The 18,751-nt window shown below is 37.2% G+C and overlaps 1 protein-coding gene across 2 annotated transcripts in view; it reads right to left on the reverse strand.

The window, feature by feature from the left end:
• LOC121313163 (disks large-associated protein 1-like) overlaps positions 1 to 18,751 on the reverse strand; it is a 280,148-nt gene that overhangs the window by 127,207 nt on the left and 134,190 nt on the right. For both annotated transcript variants that reach the window (XM_041245404.1, XM_041245403.1), the window contains exon 3: positions 13,960 to 14,042. The gene's annotated coding sequence lies outside the window, so the exon portion shown is untranslated. The remainder of the gene's footprint in view (positions 1 to 13,959; positions 14,043 to 18,751) is intronic.

Genomic DNA, 18,751 nt, shown 5'->3' on the forward strand with positions numbered 1-18,751 from the left:
AAATGTGGCACATGCTTCTAAGTTGAGCAGATTTACCAATTCAACTGTATTTTTCTCCAGTATTTGTCTCTTACCTCACAGGCTGTGACAAGATGTCCAATTTCAGTAAAAAAAAAAAAAAAAAAGGAAACCACTTTGTCACTATTACTGACAATTTAACCAAAATGTGTTCTTTCATCAAATTATGGAAGACTATGCACCAAAATATTTCCCATTCCCAGTCCCTTTCTTCTCACACCAGTACATTCCAAATCAATTTTTATGCTTATTAATGTAGTGAAGCTCTCATCAGCCCATGAAATAAGATGATGAAATACGAATGGCTTTGATCCAGTGAAAGCTATTAAAAGAATGCAGTTTTTTTTGCCTGATGCATATGTCTTTGTATTGCTGCATTAATTTATTTTGTCAGTCTGTCTCAGTAACAACCAGAATGCACCAACAGGAAATCTGTATACATGCGCATACAGCCTACATTCCTCCCACAGACATGTCACTGTAGGGGTAGCAAAGCTAAGGCCATCTTATCTTACATTAAATGGCTCATAATAAGCTTTCAGTGTAATCATATAAAAATAAATAGCTTCACATAAGCCTTGTCTGCAAACAATGCAGGACATGGGAAGCCTCTAAAGTCAAGTACATTTTGTGTGGGAGGAGAAGGTAAGAATACACCACATATACTGTATCATTATTTATAAGCACTCCTCTAGAAGGATAGCACTATCACCATGGAAACAGGTGGTTTATACAGCGGTTCTCTTTTTTATCCACATGCCAAGATATTACTAATATTCCTTAAATCTACAGACTGTTTGAATTTCCTCCAGTACCTCTGTAATTAAGGTGTGTAGACTATTGGAACAAAACAGCGTAGGTAAGTGTAGGACAGATTAAAACTTGCACCATTTAACCAAATCAATTGTTAATCCTCAACCCACAATTCATTTTTATATCTGTTCCAATTTGGCTAAAAGTTTAATCGTATAACTTTATTTAGCTTTTCTGTTGTCTCTTTGAACAATGTTATTTATTATATGGATTAGAGTGTAACACAGGGCTTATATGAGTGCAATATATGAAATGTTTAAATACACAATGCAATAAACCAGAATGAACCTTAGGCACCCATTATGAAGCCAGCTCTTAAAAGCATAATTTTTCCAAATATAAAGTGACACACCCTGTACATTACAATACAGCATAAGAACTACTGTACTGCTATTTTTCCAAAGTGCAGTGATCCCATTTTTGTTTAATAGGATCTAGCAATGTGAACATACCAACCATGAATTTTCAACACTTAAAAATGAATACATTTGGTAGCCAGTGGTATAGTGTTAAGTGGAGTTGGAATGTATAAAAGCTGTTAGGGTTGTATCTATATATTTGTATTCAGTGTCATTTCTTGAAGTCACACCACTGTTTAGGATTCAGTGCATGTTGTGAAACCATACGCCACTGAACCACTAAAATATTATAATACTTTGTATTTGTATTCTTATTTCCATTCATCCCTTCAGGATACCATGTATGAAATAGCACCCCCTGTTGTTGGTTCTTAGTGGACAGATGCCAGCATTGCAAAAGACACTGAATGCCCATATTTGATGGCAGTTTGGATTAACTTGGCACCTGAACTATTTTCTGGCCTTCTGGTCAGTGAAAGCATCTGTCTTCAAGTGCAAAGTTGACTTACACTAAGTCACACTGACAAGGCTAAGCAGTCAATCTGAGATATTAAAAGCTCCCCAAGCACCTGTTACTGTATATCAATTATAGCTCTGAATATAAACCTCATACCTCATTAATGGTCACCCTCATATTTGTTTAACGTGATTTAAGGTATAATTGATTTATTTACCTTTCTTTTGTCTGAATTAATCATTGTAGTTTACTGAAAGACTAGGGATTAAGTGTCGATGGCAACAGGTGTCAGTAATTGGAAGTTTCTGGGATTAACAATTGTGAAGCGTGTGATTTCAGATGGACAGAAAAATAGTTCCGGTTGCAATCCATCAACACAAACATTATATTTTACTACACTCAGAAATAGTTCCAAGCACTTTTGAAATATGATGCACAAACAAAGGATTTGTTAATATATTTTTATATTAACAAGCATCCCCATAGCATGATGCTGTCACTACCATGCTTCACGGTAGGGATGGTGTTCTCAGGATGATGTGCGGTGTTAGGCTTGCACCAAACATAGCACTTAGCATTGAGGCCAAAAAGCTCTATTTTGGTCTCATCAGACCATAGAATCTTCTTCCACTTGGTCTCAGAGTCTCCCACATGCCTTCTGGCAAACTCTAGCCGAGATCTGATGTGAGTTTTTTTCAACAATGGCGTTCTTTTTGCCACTCTCCCATAAAGGCCAGTTTTGTGAAGCACCCGGGCTATTGTTGCTGTATGCACAGTGTTTCCCAGCTCAGCCGTGGAAGACTGTAACTCCTTTAGAGTCGCCATAGGCCTCTTGGTGGCCTCCCTGACTAGTGCCCTTCTCGCACGGATATTCTCTCCATTTCTTAATAATGGACTTTACTGTGCTCCGGGGGACATTTAATGCCTTGGAAATGTTTTTATATCCTACCCCTGATTGGTGCTTTTGAAGAACCTTATTCCGTATTTGCTTTGAATGTTGCTTCGTCTTCATGATGTAGTTTTTGTTAGGAAATGTACTAACCAACTGTGGGACCTCACAGAGACAGGTGTATTTAACCTGAAATCATGTAAAACACCTTAATTGCACACAGGTGGACTCCACTCAACTAATTCTGTGACTTCTAAAGACAATTGGTTGCACCAGAGCTTATTTAGGTGTGTCATAGCAAAGGGGGTGAATACTTTTGCAATCAATTATTTTCTGTTTTATATCTGTAATTAATTTTAAATAATTTGTAGATTTTATTTTTAACTTTGACATTATGGACTTTTTTGTGTTGATCAGTGGCAAAAACTCCTAAATAAATCCATTTTGATTTCATGTTGTAACACAATAAAATGTGAAAAAGTCCAAGGGGGGTGAATACTTTTGAGAACCACAGTAGCTTTTCAGTGAACACAATTATAAATAACAAATAAATAATTTGCAGTTCAGCTATTAAGTATACAAAACAATGGGAGAGCTAAATTAACATAAAAAAACTGTTTTTGAGGTGCTCACTAGGGTGTTTAGGATGGATACAGGGGCCATAAGTACCTAAACTCAATAGGTTTTGTTGGTTATTCAAAAAAAGTATTGCTTTAGCCTGTGTTTGGTTGTCACACTGGAATACACATATCTGAGACCACATATGATATAATATGGCACTGGAGAATATCCTTTAAAAGCCTTAAAGTTTTTACACAACGTCAGAGGCTTATTTTGTGGTAAAAATATTAAATTCATGTCGTCTCCTTTAGAACAATATCTAAAACAATACCATTGCTCCAAACCAGCTTAATAATTATGCAGTACCCCTATTAAAATACTAAACAATTCTGGTAAATGTACCCCTGGTTGGCTCTAGGTGTCATCTCAGAAAGCATGCCCATTCACTCATTAGCTTGCAAACAGCTAGCTGTGGAGACTTCTGTTTAATGGACACAAAACGGCCTTTTGACTCCCACATGGCAGTCTTTGCCTTTTATCCCCTTACTAGGCTGAATAAGTCCTTGAGTTATTAATGGACCTTGAAGTACTAATTCACGCTTTTCTCATGACCCAAGTGACTATTATAAATCCCACTTTGCTAGCCTCCCTAATAGTTCTCTTTGGATGTTGCAGTTAGTTAAACATGCAGTTGTCCAAGTGATAAAATGCACTTGAGACCTATGAAATCACTTACCATTACAATCGGGAAAGGAATTGAATGTGATATTCTATTGATGACATACATCTTTGCTTTCTATTTTCTATTTTCCATCCATTTTACATTAAATTGCTTGTTGTAAGTCACTGTTTCACTTAGGAAGTGGGCAAATCTCTATGTAAACTTGGGACTTTCATTATCACCTTGTAAATTATGGGAACTGCCCTCTAGTTTTTGCATGGATAACACTATATGTATGCATTGTGTTTCTGCATATCATCAGTGTTATACATTTTGCTAAAACCTTTAAATTACCTACTGCCTGAATTCATACTAATTCACAAATGCATTTAAATGAATTAAATAACAAAAACAAATTTCAGTAAAAATCAAAATGCAGATTATAAATGCTACTGGAAGGTTGTAAGCTAAATTTTTCTTGCCAGAATTGAAGAATGTTACAGAGACTCTGTGTCACTGCCCACATGCGTGTATGATTCAACATACTCTGCAAAGAGCGTGGGCTCTGAATCCGTTTTTTTTATTATTTTTGTAGAAGCTGTATTCAAAGATATTTAAAGACATATTCCCAAGGTTTCTATACAAACGATCATTTTCATTTGTACCCTCGAGCTTTTACATAACTATCATGGAATAGCTTGCCATACAATTACTGAGTGATCTTTTTGAGGTGACCTACCTTTTCACAGTACTAAACTGCTCATAGTGAAGTTTGTGGAATGACTTATTGTAGAAATTGTCAACAGGAAGTTTACATACAGAAGGGGGGCTGACAGTTACAATTCTGTAAATATGTTCTGTCTATTCACATTTACTAATACACTAAGGGTGGATTGCAGTGTACAAAGTTAGTCCACTTGATGCTGCTAACTAGCAGATTAAGCAGGTTTAGTCCACTTGCTAAGACTAAAATTAGTACACTTGTTAATCCCTATTGCAGCGCACCAGAAGGTAATCACCACAGGTGGATCATCTGCTGAATCAGACTAAACAAGATCCTGACTGCAGCGTACCAAATCATTTCTGAGATGTCAGACTTGTTCAGGTCAGCTAAACTGATTTTCAGGATTAGCTGTTTGGTATGCTGCAATCAGGACTAACTTAATACAGATCTGCAGGATTTGATAGACCGCATTTTACTTCACTTGATGCAGACTAAGTCACTGGTACACTGCAATCGACCCTAATAGTTTTGCCAGCTGTTTATTTTAATATGTTATTGTGGCAGAGCAGAGCTCTGCCCTTTATAAATTGGCAGGATTGGAGTTAAATTCCCCTACCTGCCTGGGTTTATTGTGTTCAGGTGGCTGGGGTTGATTAGAGTTCTGGTGAAGGCATCGCCCAGCCTGGAAACCTTTATTTGTGTAAGTCTTGTTCTGTGTCTTTGTATTTGTGCTTAAATACCTTTGTTTTGGCCCTTGTGCCCTTTTATTTTGTGCTTACTTATAATAAAAGTAAGTTTTTTTTTTAACTGCAGTCTGTCTCTGGGCCTTTATCCACTCGCCAGCTGGTCACAGTTATATTCGGCATATACTCTAGGGTAGCAAGAATGACAGGTTAGGGGAAATATGCTAGAAAGGTCTACATTCATGCAAGGAATATTTAATGGTTCGAGATACAGGGTGTTAAATGTTTCCTTGTGTTTTGATTACAGTACTTTATATGCACTGTGTTACTTTATTTATGTGCTCCTATCTAGTCTGGCATTATACCTTATTTCATGATGCAGTTTTGTATCTGATTTGTTGAATTTTTTTATTTGATACTGTGGGACAGTATTACAAGCCTTCCTCTTACGATTACTGACTGGCTTAACATTGCGCATACACTTTATCGATTGGTTCAAATGAGGTGAAGTGTCTAATCTCGGTTGTATAAACTTAATACAGCTCACTTGTATCCCACCTCATCCTTTGAACTAACAAAGGAGAAATGAAGGGTCAGAACTATAAAGGGAGCTGCTTCTCATGTAACCAGCTAGTACTGCTGCAGTGGTACTCAGGATAAAACCATTCATTTGTACTGTATATAACCAGGCATCACACAGACAAAACACATAAATTCTATAACACTTGAATTTTATAATATGACAGTAAATGGGTGCCCTACTGTGACTCTGAATACAGCTCAGGCTCCATATTTCTATAATGAAATTATATTCCAATTAAAAATCTCAGACATTTGGCCTGACCTGTACACTGTTATTTTTTTACTCTATTTTTAACACCAAAGTGTCTTTAAAATATATCCCTAATCATATCTTGGTAATAATGTCAACCCTACGTGTAACTGTATACATAATACTTGTTTATCATGATCCTTTGCTGTTGCGTCATTTCCAGCTCATTATTATTATTACATTCTCCCTCATCTTCCCTCTAATTGTAACTGCGGTCTAATCTCTTACCTGTGAGCAGACAGTGTAAGCATCATAAATAACTTCCATTTGTCAATACCATTATTTGATTAAATTGCAGTAGGTTTTATCACTCCATGCAGGCTTCTCAGCTTCCCTCTCAATGTTATTCTTATTTCTCTAGCTTTTTTTATTCAATCCTGCTGAAATTGAATTCTAGCTCAGTACCCTGATCGCTACAGTTTCACGTCATCCTCTGCCTACAGGTGGCAAGGGAAGGATTCTATCTCCTTACAGTACTATCTCTTTACTACAGAGATGCTTTTGTCAGTTGCATGATCAGAAATGTAAAGCAGACTCCCCAGCTCTGCCTTCAGCCTCTGTCCTTTTTGTCCCTTATGCTTTGACATCTGTATGAAATTTCTAATCCCAAATCTGACTTCACTCTGAAGAAGGAATCCAATGCATAGTAAGCTTGGATCCTGGCTCCCTGTTTTTTTTTTTTTTTTTTTTAAATCAATCTTTGCTTTGTGATCCCTGCATCATAATCATTAACAATACTTTCAACTCCTGCATCTGAATCCCCAAAGCTGTCGACAATGCTTGCATCTGCTGAGGACTGAAGCACTCTGATAATAGGATCTGCAGTAACTGCTTGCATCACTCTGCTGCACAAAATCTCAAAGATTCAATTATAAAGCAATGCTGTTTATCTTTTTTTTTCCTGCTTCTAAGACTTCAAGTTATTATTACCCCTGCGTCCCAATAATCTGCCATTTTCTCTACTTAGCAAGAGAAACGTCTCTCTTCATCCCACCTCCTAGTCTTTAGAAAGGTATATAACTTTTGGTTATATTACACTTCAGTAGTCATATCTTAACCCTACAACTCAAAAAATAGAGTTACCTTTTACCTATACACACTACTGTATATTACACAATAGTTTAACCACTCAGCCAGTACATCAGGCAGTGGTAATATTTTTTGTGGACCCCATAGAAAATGTTGTCAAATATCACTCAATATATATTAGGTTTAAAGTCAAAACAATGTGGCTATGAAAAAGTGCATTCTCGTTTGTAGTAGAACTTAACTGAGAAAATCATAGAATACAGTTGGGTGCCAAATATTAACATAAAAACTGAAACTCTACTGTTATATAAAGCAAAAAAAAAGTTATATGACATCAATATGGAAGCCGTATTAGGTCAGAGGTCAATGTCAAGGTTACCAACACTTGGCAAATGTTGACCTAGAGAAACATAAGAAAAAGTTGTGTACTAAGTCTGAAACCAATATATTGAAGCTTTAGGTCTCTATCGTTCAAAAACTAAAATGTGAATAGATACCAATATGGCAGCATTTGAACAAGAAAAGTGAAGAGTACAGGTAGATTTCCCCAGAGGAGTTTTCATAACACTGAAAAAACAAAGCCAGCACATGAAATAGTTTATGAGACCGCAGCAGTTGAATTAGTGGCAGCTGTAGTCTGTTGGCAAAACATATAGGATGCACTCTTAGGGATGCTTACAAACTCTATAGTCTTCTAGAGTAATAGCAAAAACACTGTATTGTAGTATATTATTACATGTTTGACCTGACTACATGGCAGTAATCTCTCCCCTTCATAAGAAATCCCTTGCCACAACCTGCCAAAAATTCCAACAAGCTTCATGTTCATCCCATTCATTTCTACAGCTCTTGCTTCCACATTACAATTACTCACACCACTCTGGAGATATAATGCACTGTACTTACTATTCTCCTCATGCCATCTATCTGGCCAGTGCTACCATCATCCCATGCATTTAAATCATGAAATCCACACTCAATCCTTGAACAAGTGTCAAAGATGTCACATTATTAGGATTCTTGGTGTTGTTTCTACAAGGGTTGATGAAGGAAGACATATAGTTTTATGTATAGCACGAACCACAGCAGCACTGTAACTTCTTTCTGCCACATCAAACCACTTACTCTTAAAGGACTTACATGTTCCTTCTCTAGTCTTTCCATTGAGTTGCTTGCTGTTTATTATTATTTAGTGTGTTTGCAGGAATAAACAATCTCTTCTGAACAAGCTGAAAAAATACACACATTTTGCCAACACAGCAACTAAACCTCTCTTTTGTCCACTAGAATCAAACTAGGCACCGCAGACTAGTGACTTTAAATCCAAAGACACACCCGGTGTTCTTCAAAATGAGGACCATAGGCTTTGAAAAACTTTAAATAACTCATGAGTTGAAGCTTTGCAACTTGGGCCCCTACAATTTGATTCACTTCCTTCGGCCCTCAATCTTCAATTTAGTTTCAATTGTAAGGATTTGCTACATTGCCCCTTCCCAGTCACCACACACTTTATCTGTTTTATCAGATCTGCAGTTTGTTCAGAACTGGCAGTTTTATTTTACAGTTTACGTGTTGGAAATCCTGCTTTCTATAGTTTGCAATTGTTTGCAGCCCCAATCTGTTGAAACTGCTAATCCCTCCTGATTTTGAATCTCCAGAATTAGTTTAACTGCCAAATATTGTCTGTTACGTTACTGTTTATCTAAATAAATTTATCTAAATCCTACATTTCAAATGCTCTATTTATATTATGAAGGATTGTCTTCTGGGATATGGTTAGCCTCCTAATCTAACTTGATCTCCAACACCATCTTCATACAGAAATGCAGCTACTGTGCCGTCTCTGAAATGTTTTAACGATTGTGTAAAATACCCTTTCACAGCATGAAATTGCGTAATGTATGCCAGTGTAATACCATCACAACCCTTTCACACAGCCAAAGAGATCACGTGAGTACAACTTTCAAACCCGTCCATCAACAGATTGTTCTCATGGCAACAACAGACTGTTCTCATGCAATCTGAAACACTGACAACACATGCACGCACTGCTTAATTTGTAAAGAAAGCGGTGCTGGGGCGCAAGAAATGGCAATAAAACCAACCGTATGAAGTGCATATTCAAAATCATAACATGTTTATTTGAAAGAGCATTGTACGTACTAGTGTTAGATGTTTACATTCACGTATTCTACATCATATACAAAGTAGTAGTACGTGCAGAGAAATAAATTACAGGCAACCGCAGGACAAATAAAATAAAAATAAATTGTTATGGTTTTACATTTAAATGGTTTAAAAAAACAAACACATTAAAAGGCAGTCAGAGGCACTCCAGAAGGACGACATTGATGAAAAAATAAAAATGCACCCCAACACAAACATTGGTTTGACCCATGGTCTGCACTATGTATTATCAATATCAGCGATGTGTATGCAACAGAAGCTGCTGGTTGATTACAAAAACAATTAATTAAACTTAGGCTATGTAGTTGTTAACTTATTATGTTTTAATTCTCTATTAATTAAACTATATTCATTGAAAAAGACAAGAGAACCAGATCGTTATTATTTTTATTGTTTTGGTTTAATATAGCAGACTCATGTTCCTATTGAAGTAGGCAACAATATTTTTTTCATTAAAAAGTTGTTCTTTGTTGAAATTAATGTTCAGATTTTATATTCTGTTGTGTAGTACTCCTTTAATCAAAGTAGTGTCAGAAGTTGCTTGTGTCGTTTTTCAAATCAAGTAAGCTTATTTGTGTGGAAAAAACGACAATACAGTTGCAGCCAGCCTTTACTTAAAGGCACTCAAGCTGAAATCGTAAAGTCATTTAAAGTAGGCTACGAACGTGGCAGCGGACTGTCTCTCTTTAGAGCATGCAAGAACATGCAGACTTAATATAACTGTGTTGAGATTTTAAAAAGAAAGCCTTTTATGAGAACTAGAGGGACCGGTGTTATAACTCTGCACGCCCAGAGGTTCCAGGGCTGTGCCCCAGCATGCATTAAGCACTACATTCACGCACCTTACCTACCTATGCTATAGTGACGTAGCATGATGACTTTAAAAGCACACCCACTATAGCGCTTCAGTGGCAGTCTCTGAACCACCTCGCGAGGACGGCATAAAATATGACAGTTCTGTGGTGGTATAGGAATTCACACAGACCTATAAGCTGATTCAGCGGCGGTTCTGAACCATCATAACTGCTCTGTGTGAAAGCACCTTAAAATATGTATTAGTATTCCTACAATCCTGACTCATAAAACTGAGTAGTTTACAGATTTGAGAATTCCCAAGGATTGTGATTTCTGATATGTATAACTCTGTCAGCATATTTCACTCTGACCTCTTGTAATTAGTCTCACTTGTAAATGTGCATGAATAATTTAGACCGATTTCTAAATCCATTTAAATTACTGTAGGGAATCATTATTCAATCAACACTTAAACAGCAGATATGCCTGTAATATCAAGTATGATTCAAGGCATTACTTTGGGGCTCCTGAATGGCACACCCAATAAAGGCGCTCAGCATGGAGTGCAGGATGCACCCTATAGCCTGGAGATCACAGGTTTGAATGCAGGCTATGTCACTGCTGACCGTGACTGGTGGTTTCTAGAGGGCAGCGTACAATTGGCCGAGAGGCGTCTGGGTAAAGAGGGCTTAGGTCGGCAGGGGAATCCACAGTTCACCGCGCACCAGCGACCCCTGTGGTCAATAGGGTGCCTGCAGTTCTGCAGTGGAGCCATTAAGACCTACTGTTGTCCTTTGGCACTATAGGTCTGATGACCTCGCTGTGGAAGGGGTTGCAGCGGTGAACCGGGATACAAATAATAATTGGGCATTCCAAATTGGTGAGAAAACCAGGGTAAAAAACCATTGGCGATGAATAAATTAAAAAAAGCACCCTTTACAGGTGCCACTGCATTTTTCTTATTAAAATCTTTTGCCTATTTTTCAGGACGGGATGATTAGTCGGTATACCAAGATAGAGTAAGCAAGCAGGGTAAACCATAAAACAACAGCAGCGGTCCAACACGTTTTATAGGATGCTGTGTATCATGCTGAGGTCATATACTGATTAATAAGCTCCTTGAGCAGTCTAAATTGCAACCCTCATGAGAAATAGGCAAAACACAAATTGCTTTATTGATCGATGTAGAGAAAACATGGCCTGCCATTGAAATAAGACACAATCTAAATTAAATTTCTTGGCACTGTTAGATACCTCCATACTACAATAATGTGTGTAATTAACTGTGTCCTTAGAAATTGATGCTGATTTTACTGACAGACAATATGGCCTAGCCATTGTTTTTCTGGATCAAATACTTTTGAAGTTTTGTTAGGGCCAGGTATCTAAAGCACCATTGATGAGCTTGTTCTATATACATACATAATTATATTACTTCTAAAGGAAATGCTTTAGTTCAAATCATCGTTTAGTTGTTTTCATTATGAAGGACATCAGCTTGCTTTCAGAATTGTCTTTTAATGGTCTGGCACATTGTCATGACTGGAGGAAACACACCTAGGAGGACATGTTGTCTATAGCCTTACCATCTAACCATTTATTTTCACAGTGCAGTAAGCGGTCTTGCTGATGCTGGTTAAAGATTGAAAAGTTTACTATTACCTGCAAATGAACACTTTCTACTTAGTAACTCAACAAATCAAGAGCACAACATCTGCTATAGGCAAAATATTATAAAATGTTTTGAACCATATAAAATTGCTGCTACTGGCACAGAAGAAAATTGCAAACAGGAGTTCCACAAGCTGACAGGGCTGACTCTCCCTGAATCTCCCCAGAGAACAAAACTACATCTAGCAGCTTTATGAACATACAACACTTCTAGCATCAGAGATACTCGTAGCACGACTTCCAGGGGAAGAGTTATGCTTGTCTTTTGTAGCCAAGAATGCACTTGCAGAAACTGTATGGGTAATGTATGTCATGCTGATGCGCTGGGGTGACCTCACTGGGTTGATCCCCGGAGCCAGCATCGCAGCTGTTGTGTGTGCTGATGCGCTGGGGAGGCAAAATAAGCTGATCCCTGGAGCCAGCATTACACTTCAGCAATCAACACCAACTGAAGGATATCTACATCATCAGATGGAAAGCAACGCAAATGGATGGAGATGCAGATGGATCTCATTAGTTTACTGTAAAGCTATGTCTTAGTTGGTGCTTATCTTGGCGAGAGCCGAGTTCAAATCAGCATACAGTTTAACATCTACTTTCATGTAATGGAAATCACACTAATGAAATTATAACAGAACGTCCTTGCAATACTCATTATTTCCACTTTAACGCTTTTATTGGTCCTTTATTTTTTTCTTTAGATGCTCTAGCACTTTTATTTATTTATTAATTTTTAAAATGTAGTTGTCTCCAATTTTTTTTACCCCGGTTTTTCTCTCCAATTTGGTATGCCCAAATATTAACTGTATCCTCGGCTCACCGCTCGTTCCTCCGGAACGCGCTCCTGCCAATCCATCATTTTCCACGCTGCGGATCGACAGTGAGACCAGCAGACCTATAGGAGAACACAGATCTGGAGGCTCCACTGCAGAACCACAGGCACCCTATCGGCTGCAGGGGTTGCTGCTGCGTGGTTAGCCATGGATTCCCCTGCCGACCTAAGCCCTCCCTACCTCGACAACGCTCAGCCAATTGTGTGCTGCCCCCTAGAAACTCCTGGTTACGGTCAGCTGTGACATAGCCTGGGCTCGAACCTGCGATCCCCAGGCTATAGGACACTTTGAAAGCCTTTGTTGGATGTGTCACTCGGGAGCCCCTTGCTCTAGTTCTTCTATTGGAGATGAGAATGTGACTAAACAAATTCATAAATTCATAATAAAAAATAATAATAATCTAATAACCTAATAATAATTTGTTACCTTTCTTTATTAACTGAACTTAGTTGACTTAAAAGAGCTCACTGATATTTGTACAGTATAGATTTTAGACATACTCTAATATTATTGTATGTATTTGACTGAATTGTGCCTATATTTGCATACTGGAGGAATACAGTATAATAAATAAAAACACAATTTTCTGCCATTGAACAATAATTCACCTTTATATTTAATGGTTTACTGAATACCATTTGCCAAATTATCACCCATGATATATATTATTATGTTTTAGTGATAGACACGTTTCATCAGAAAGGAACCTGATAGGCCCATGAAAAGTTTGAAACAGATACACTGAGAAAAATAACCGGAGCTTGACTCTTCATTGCCTTTTAAATGCTTTACTCCCCAGTGCCCTGTATGAATGAAATGTGTGCTAACATGATCTTTTTCCTCAAACAAAAGTGACATATTTTGGTGTGTTATTTCTGGTGGCTGTAGTACTATTTCTGGAAGGCATGTGAATATTTCAGACTCTATGAAAGTGTCATCATTTTAGATTAAAGAAATAATTCACTGCCCACAACTCCCATTTTGTACGTTTTCAGAAAATGCCGCTAATTTTTGGCGCATCTAAATTAAGACAATGCTTCAGCAGTGTTTTTGCACATTAAACAATTTCCATGTTTAAATACAACATCAATATGCTGAATTTTGACTGTACTTGCGTCTACCTAAGACTACAGATTTCTCTTGAAGTCTTTTCAAACTAAAACCGTTAAATGTGATTCTTCAAAAGAGGCCTATTGCGGAGCTCAACAAGACTGCTCAAAAGCCTTGAAATGAACAGCTCCACTCTAGTGTTTTTTACTGCAGGGTATGGCTTAAATCTAATTGGTATATAGTCAATTTTTATATATGGGGGCCTGAGGCTGTCAAACCTTAATGTTTAAAAACTGCTGCACTGTTTTAAACGGCTTGGACTGGTAAAAGGAAATAGCATTACTTTCTTGATTGATGGTTCAGAGTTTACTTGACTGAACTGCTCTCTTTTACTCACCCACTTTAGTTTTCTAATGTAAGCATATTTGGTTCAGGGCAGTCAGATCCCTCTGAGTAGTTCTTTTCTCCAGGAATGATGATCTGAAAATAACAAAAAAAAAAAACATATAAAGTATGGTATAGAATCAGGTGGAGTTTATTACATGAAAAAAAAAAAGATACAGGAAGCAAACGAACACAGGCCAGCCAGCAAGCACAACTGCAATAGAGAATAATCTCAATATTAGTGCAACCAACCTCACAGGAAAGCTTGTACTGATGCATTGACCTACATACTGTTTATTTGATATGACAAAGGGATACAATAGTATACTTTCAAGCATAGACAGTCATGAGTACCCTTAGAGAACTGTCCATTTGAACAACTGCCATGACTCATAGACTCATAGTCAGAATCTAGGAGGGGTTTGTTTTTAAATGTCTTTCTTTGTGCTATGGTGCAATATAACAGCAGGCAGGGTTTTTTTTTTTCAAAGAAACTATTATAAAGGGAGTCACCCAATAAAGATGATAACATTTAAACACAAAAAACAAAATGATACTGGGTTCTATTCAATAGATTTAAAGGGTGACAGATCTAAACACCACCTTCATTTAAATCATTAAAATAGGGCAGTTGTGTTTATCAAACAGAAATACACTAGCTAGACTCACATTTACTGCTAAATGCTTGTTTTTCACAACCTTGGTGCACAAAGGGCCCAATTTTAATTATTTATCCACAGGCCATCTTTAGAGCTATAACTGTGTATATATTCATAAAAATGATTTTACATTTTTGTGCATATATTACTGTATATCAAGTTGCTCCCCTGCCTGCAGACGATGTTGATATTAAAAACAAAGCTAACAGCCGGACAAACAGATACACTGAGATGAGATCCACTTATATGTTTGGAATTAATGACACAAACATAGCCCTGTATATTTACTTTTTCCATGTAAATATTAAAAAATTGCACATATTGTGTTAAGCACATTTCAAAAGTGCAGCTGTATGAATGTTATCAGCTATATTTGCTGCATGTCTGAAATATCAGCAGGGGTATAGTACAGAATGTCGTTTAATGATTAAATACAAAAGTGCCAAACTAATCCCAACTGCTGTAGGGAGAAATTGTAATTTCACACTTGGTTGGAATGTATTATATAAAACAGTGAAAAAAAAAAATCTAAATGGCTTCAGTTGCTAATTATATCAAGTATTTAATAAACAAAGTAAAATGAAAGATGTATTTTAATTAACCCACATGATAAACAGTGCACGAAAACAACAGTCCACAAGCATTTACAAATGCAAGACTTTCAAGTGTCCTATATTCCTTTAAACAAAAAATGGTACAGCGTAACTATACCTATTACTTGTAAACTATAACTGTTACTAGTAATGATCAATTGCAGAATTTTACTAACCCTAATGGTTCCCTTTCATGGAAAGACAATTTATATATTGCACTGATTAACTTTTAAAGCCTACTTTATATCACACATTATAAACCCACATAGGTATTGTGGACTGAATGTATTTGACAGTTTGGACTGGAGGAGTGATTTAGGCAGTTTTGACTCAGGATCTTGCATTTTGTACTGCCAAGAGCCACTACAGAATGAAGCCCCTATTCTAAGGTAAAAGTGGGTAGAATTTATGTGGTTGAGAATTTCACCTTCTGTCCTGATGGGACTGCCCTCAGTTGAGGTGAAACTCTGACACTGTCTGTAGCTCCTTCGATTCTGAGGGAAGATTGTTGCACTGAGATGTATTTTGAGATGGCAGCCCCTGGCCCTAAGAGTGAGTTGGTTTTATGTAGCTGGATGTAATTACAGTGGCAGCCATGGTCAGCTTTTCATCTTGCGAGACTGTCATAATAACTGTCTTTAATACCTTTAAACTAAGTGATGCACGCATTAGGCAATGCATTTCTACATATAATGTATTACCTGTAATTAGCAAACCTAGACACAATTTCCAAACACATTTATTTAGCACAGTCCCATCCCATTAAAGTCAGCACATGCTGAGCTGGGTATGTTCAGGCAATGGTGCAGTTTTCTAACACAATTGGAGAGACTGATATGAAAGCTTGGACTTAGGGTATTAGCCTGATGGCCAAATAAAGATAAAAAGGCTAATTGGGTTTTTCCTATTTAGAATTTGGAGATGGGAGTCCATGACGACCGAATCAACAGACACTGCTTTGAATGGAACAGATTTTATGGTGGCGAAGCCCTGGGATGGAAGTGCAAAGGGGAAATCGAGGAGTAGGTAATCATCCAGCAGGTGGAGTACTAATGGTAACTTGTGAATGTTCAGGAGAATCCAGCACAGGGCTTTCAGATAAGGTGTTGAATATTTTTGGACTGCTGTAGCAGCCAAATGTCAGCCGAACTACAAAGTTAAATGTGCTGTTCCACTGAATTCCCCAGAGATGCCACCGAGTAGGACGGATGGACATGACCTTATAAGTATATGTGATGTCACCTTTAAAAAACCAAGTGCCCTGGCTGATGGTATGAATACTTTTGAGTTTTGCAAAAAAAAAAAAAAATTGCTGAAACAGATAATTGTAGAAATCAATTTCTTGTAACTGATAATTGTAGAAATCTATTTCTTGTAACTTTTTTCCTCATCCACAAAAGCTAAACTTTTGCTACAAAAGTTTTTTTCCTGTAATTATTTGTTTTCGAGAAATTTCGAGAAATTATATGTTTCCATTGGGGTATGTAAACTTTTGACTTTTGACTGTACATATGCTAGGGTAAGCGATGTAAGAATATCTTAATGTTGTGCGATATTGCTGTTATCGAGAATTATATAGAGAAATTTGAAGTAATATTTAGAATTGCTTTTAATTGCTTTTTACAAATTAAAAAAAAAAAAGTCAAACAATGGCAGGATTAAAGGATGGGGGTCCGTATGCTAACTCATATTTTTGGGGCCCTATGCATATTATAATAATCTTTATATAGCTCCTTTTATAGTGGACAAAGTGCTTTACAAGATACGAGACTAGAGTGTGTGAACTATGCATCAGCTGCAGAGTCACTTACCACAACGTCTCACCCAAAAGACAGAGCACAAGGAGTTTAAGTGACTTGCTCAGGGTCACACAATGAGTCAGGGGTTAGCTGGGATTTGAACCTCCTGGTTACAAGCCTGTTTCTTTAACCACTGGACCACACAGTCTCCTATCAAATGGGAGAATGGTGTTATTGGCATATTGGTTAATCAGGCCCTGCGTTTGGTATCAGAGGATTGGGGAGCAGAGCGAGCCCATTGTACATGGAGCAGGGGAGCAGAGCGCGGTAGTTGCTGGAGCGGAGCGTGGAGCGGACATTTCCAGCCCTCTCTTTCACAGCACTGAGAAGAACTGAGCAAGGTTATATTTTTCTTAAATACATGTTTGGCCATAGACTTTGCACAAAAAATAATTCAAACAAACCTGGTATAAGGCTAATACAAAGTCTGAAATATGTAAGTGCACCGTACACAACATCGTAGGAACCTGTTAAGAACCTGGAAATTCCAAGATGATATTTCCTAACTTTTACTTTATTTTCAAATTAAGCATTTTTCAGCTGCAATCAATAATAATGAGAGATGTCTTAGAATTTAATTAGATAACGTATCTGTGCACTTTATGTAGGCTTTTTTCTTTGCTGATCATAGCTGGGCAGGAGGCTTGTTAAACTGTGTATGCCTTTACTGCCTTGTAACATATGACAGAAATCACATGCGAGTGATAATAATTAAATCTCACTGTTGTTAATGATCATTTTAATTAGCATTCAAATATACGTGGGAACATAGAACACAAAATGACGCAATATGGATCACAAGACATTAAAAAAAGCTTCAATCCCAGGCAATAAAGTACAAAAGCATTAGCAAGTGTATAATATAACATCCACTGAGGTTAATGGATCAGTGGTTTTGTTAGTTTACCAGAAAGTCCAGCAGCATAGATAAACAATAGCAGCAGAATTATATATATATATATATATATCTGAAAATAAAAATCATGTTTGTTTTTTTTCCAAACCTTTTGTAGATTCCTTCTACAGACCAGCAGTAGCATAGAACAAAACAATGTAGTTTAACAAAAAAAGGGAATAACTTTTCTGTCCTTCACTTCTTTTTTTTTTTTTTTTGTAGTGAGAGAAACAAGCACTATGGACTTCATCCACATCCACATTTGAATTTCGTTCTGCCTCCCGCATTGTACACGTTTACCTTGACTTGCCCAAGTTTTTTTCTAAAATTCCAACCGCCAAATAAAAAAAGGAAAGTTTCTAAAATTTAAAGAGGCAAACGGTGCACATTTGAGACAGGACAGGTTTTTAAATTGGCTCTAAAACTGAAATAAATGAATACGTAAATTGAGCCTGATTCATACATTTAATCCTATAGATTGATGCATTTGACATAGTTGGACTAAGGATAGTGCTGGAACTGTCTCTGGTTCAGTACAGGAGGTGACATGGAACAGAACTGGCTGCAGCAATCTAAGAAGTCTAACAAAGTCAGCACGAAAACGTGAGCATTCCCAAAATCCTTGTGAGCCACTGTAACGCTCAAAACGTTTGGACAAACCTGGATTGATGTTCAACTGGATGAGCAGAAGTGTAAGGATACAATACATCACAATGAGCAAGTAAGAAATCATTGTGAGATTCATGAAAGCTTGATTTATTCTGTTGTTAACCTTGGCAAGCAAGAACTGGAATTCAGAGGGCATGATGAAGGCACCAATTCCTCAACAGAGTTAATTATGTGGAATTCCTTTCTCTGA

Source organism: Polyodon spathula, chromosome 3, assembly GCF_017654505.1.
Source record: "Polyodon spathula isolate WHYD16114869_AA chromosome 3, ASM1765450v1, whole genome shotgun sequence".
NCBI lineage: Eukaryota > Metazoa > Chordata > Actinopteri > Acipenseriformes > Polyodontidae > Polyodon > Polyodon spathula.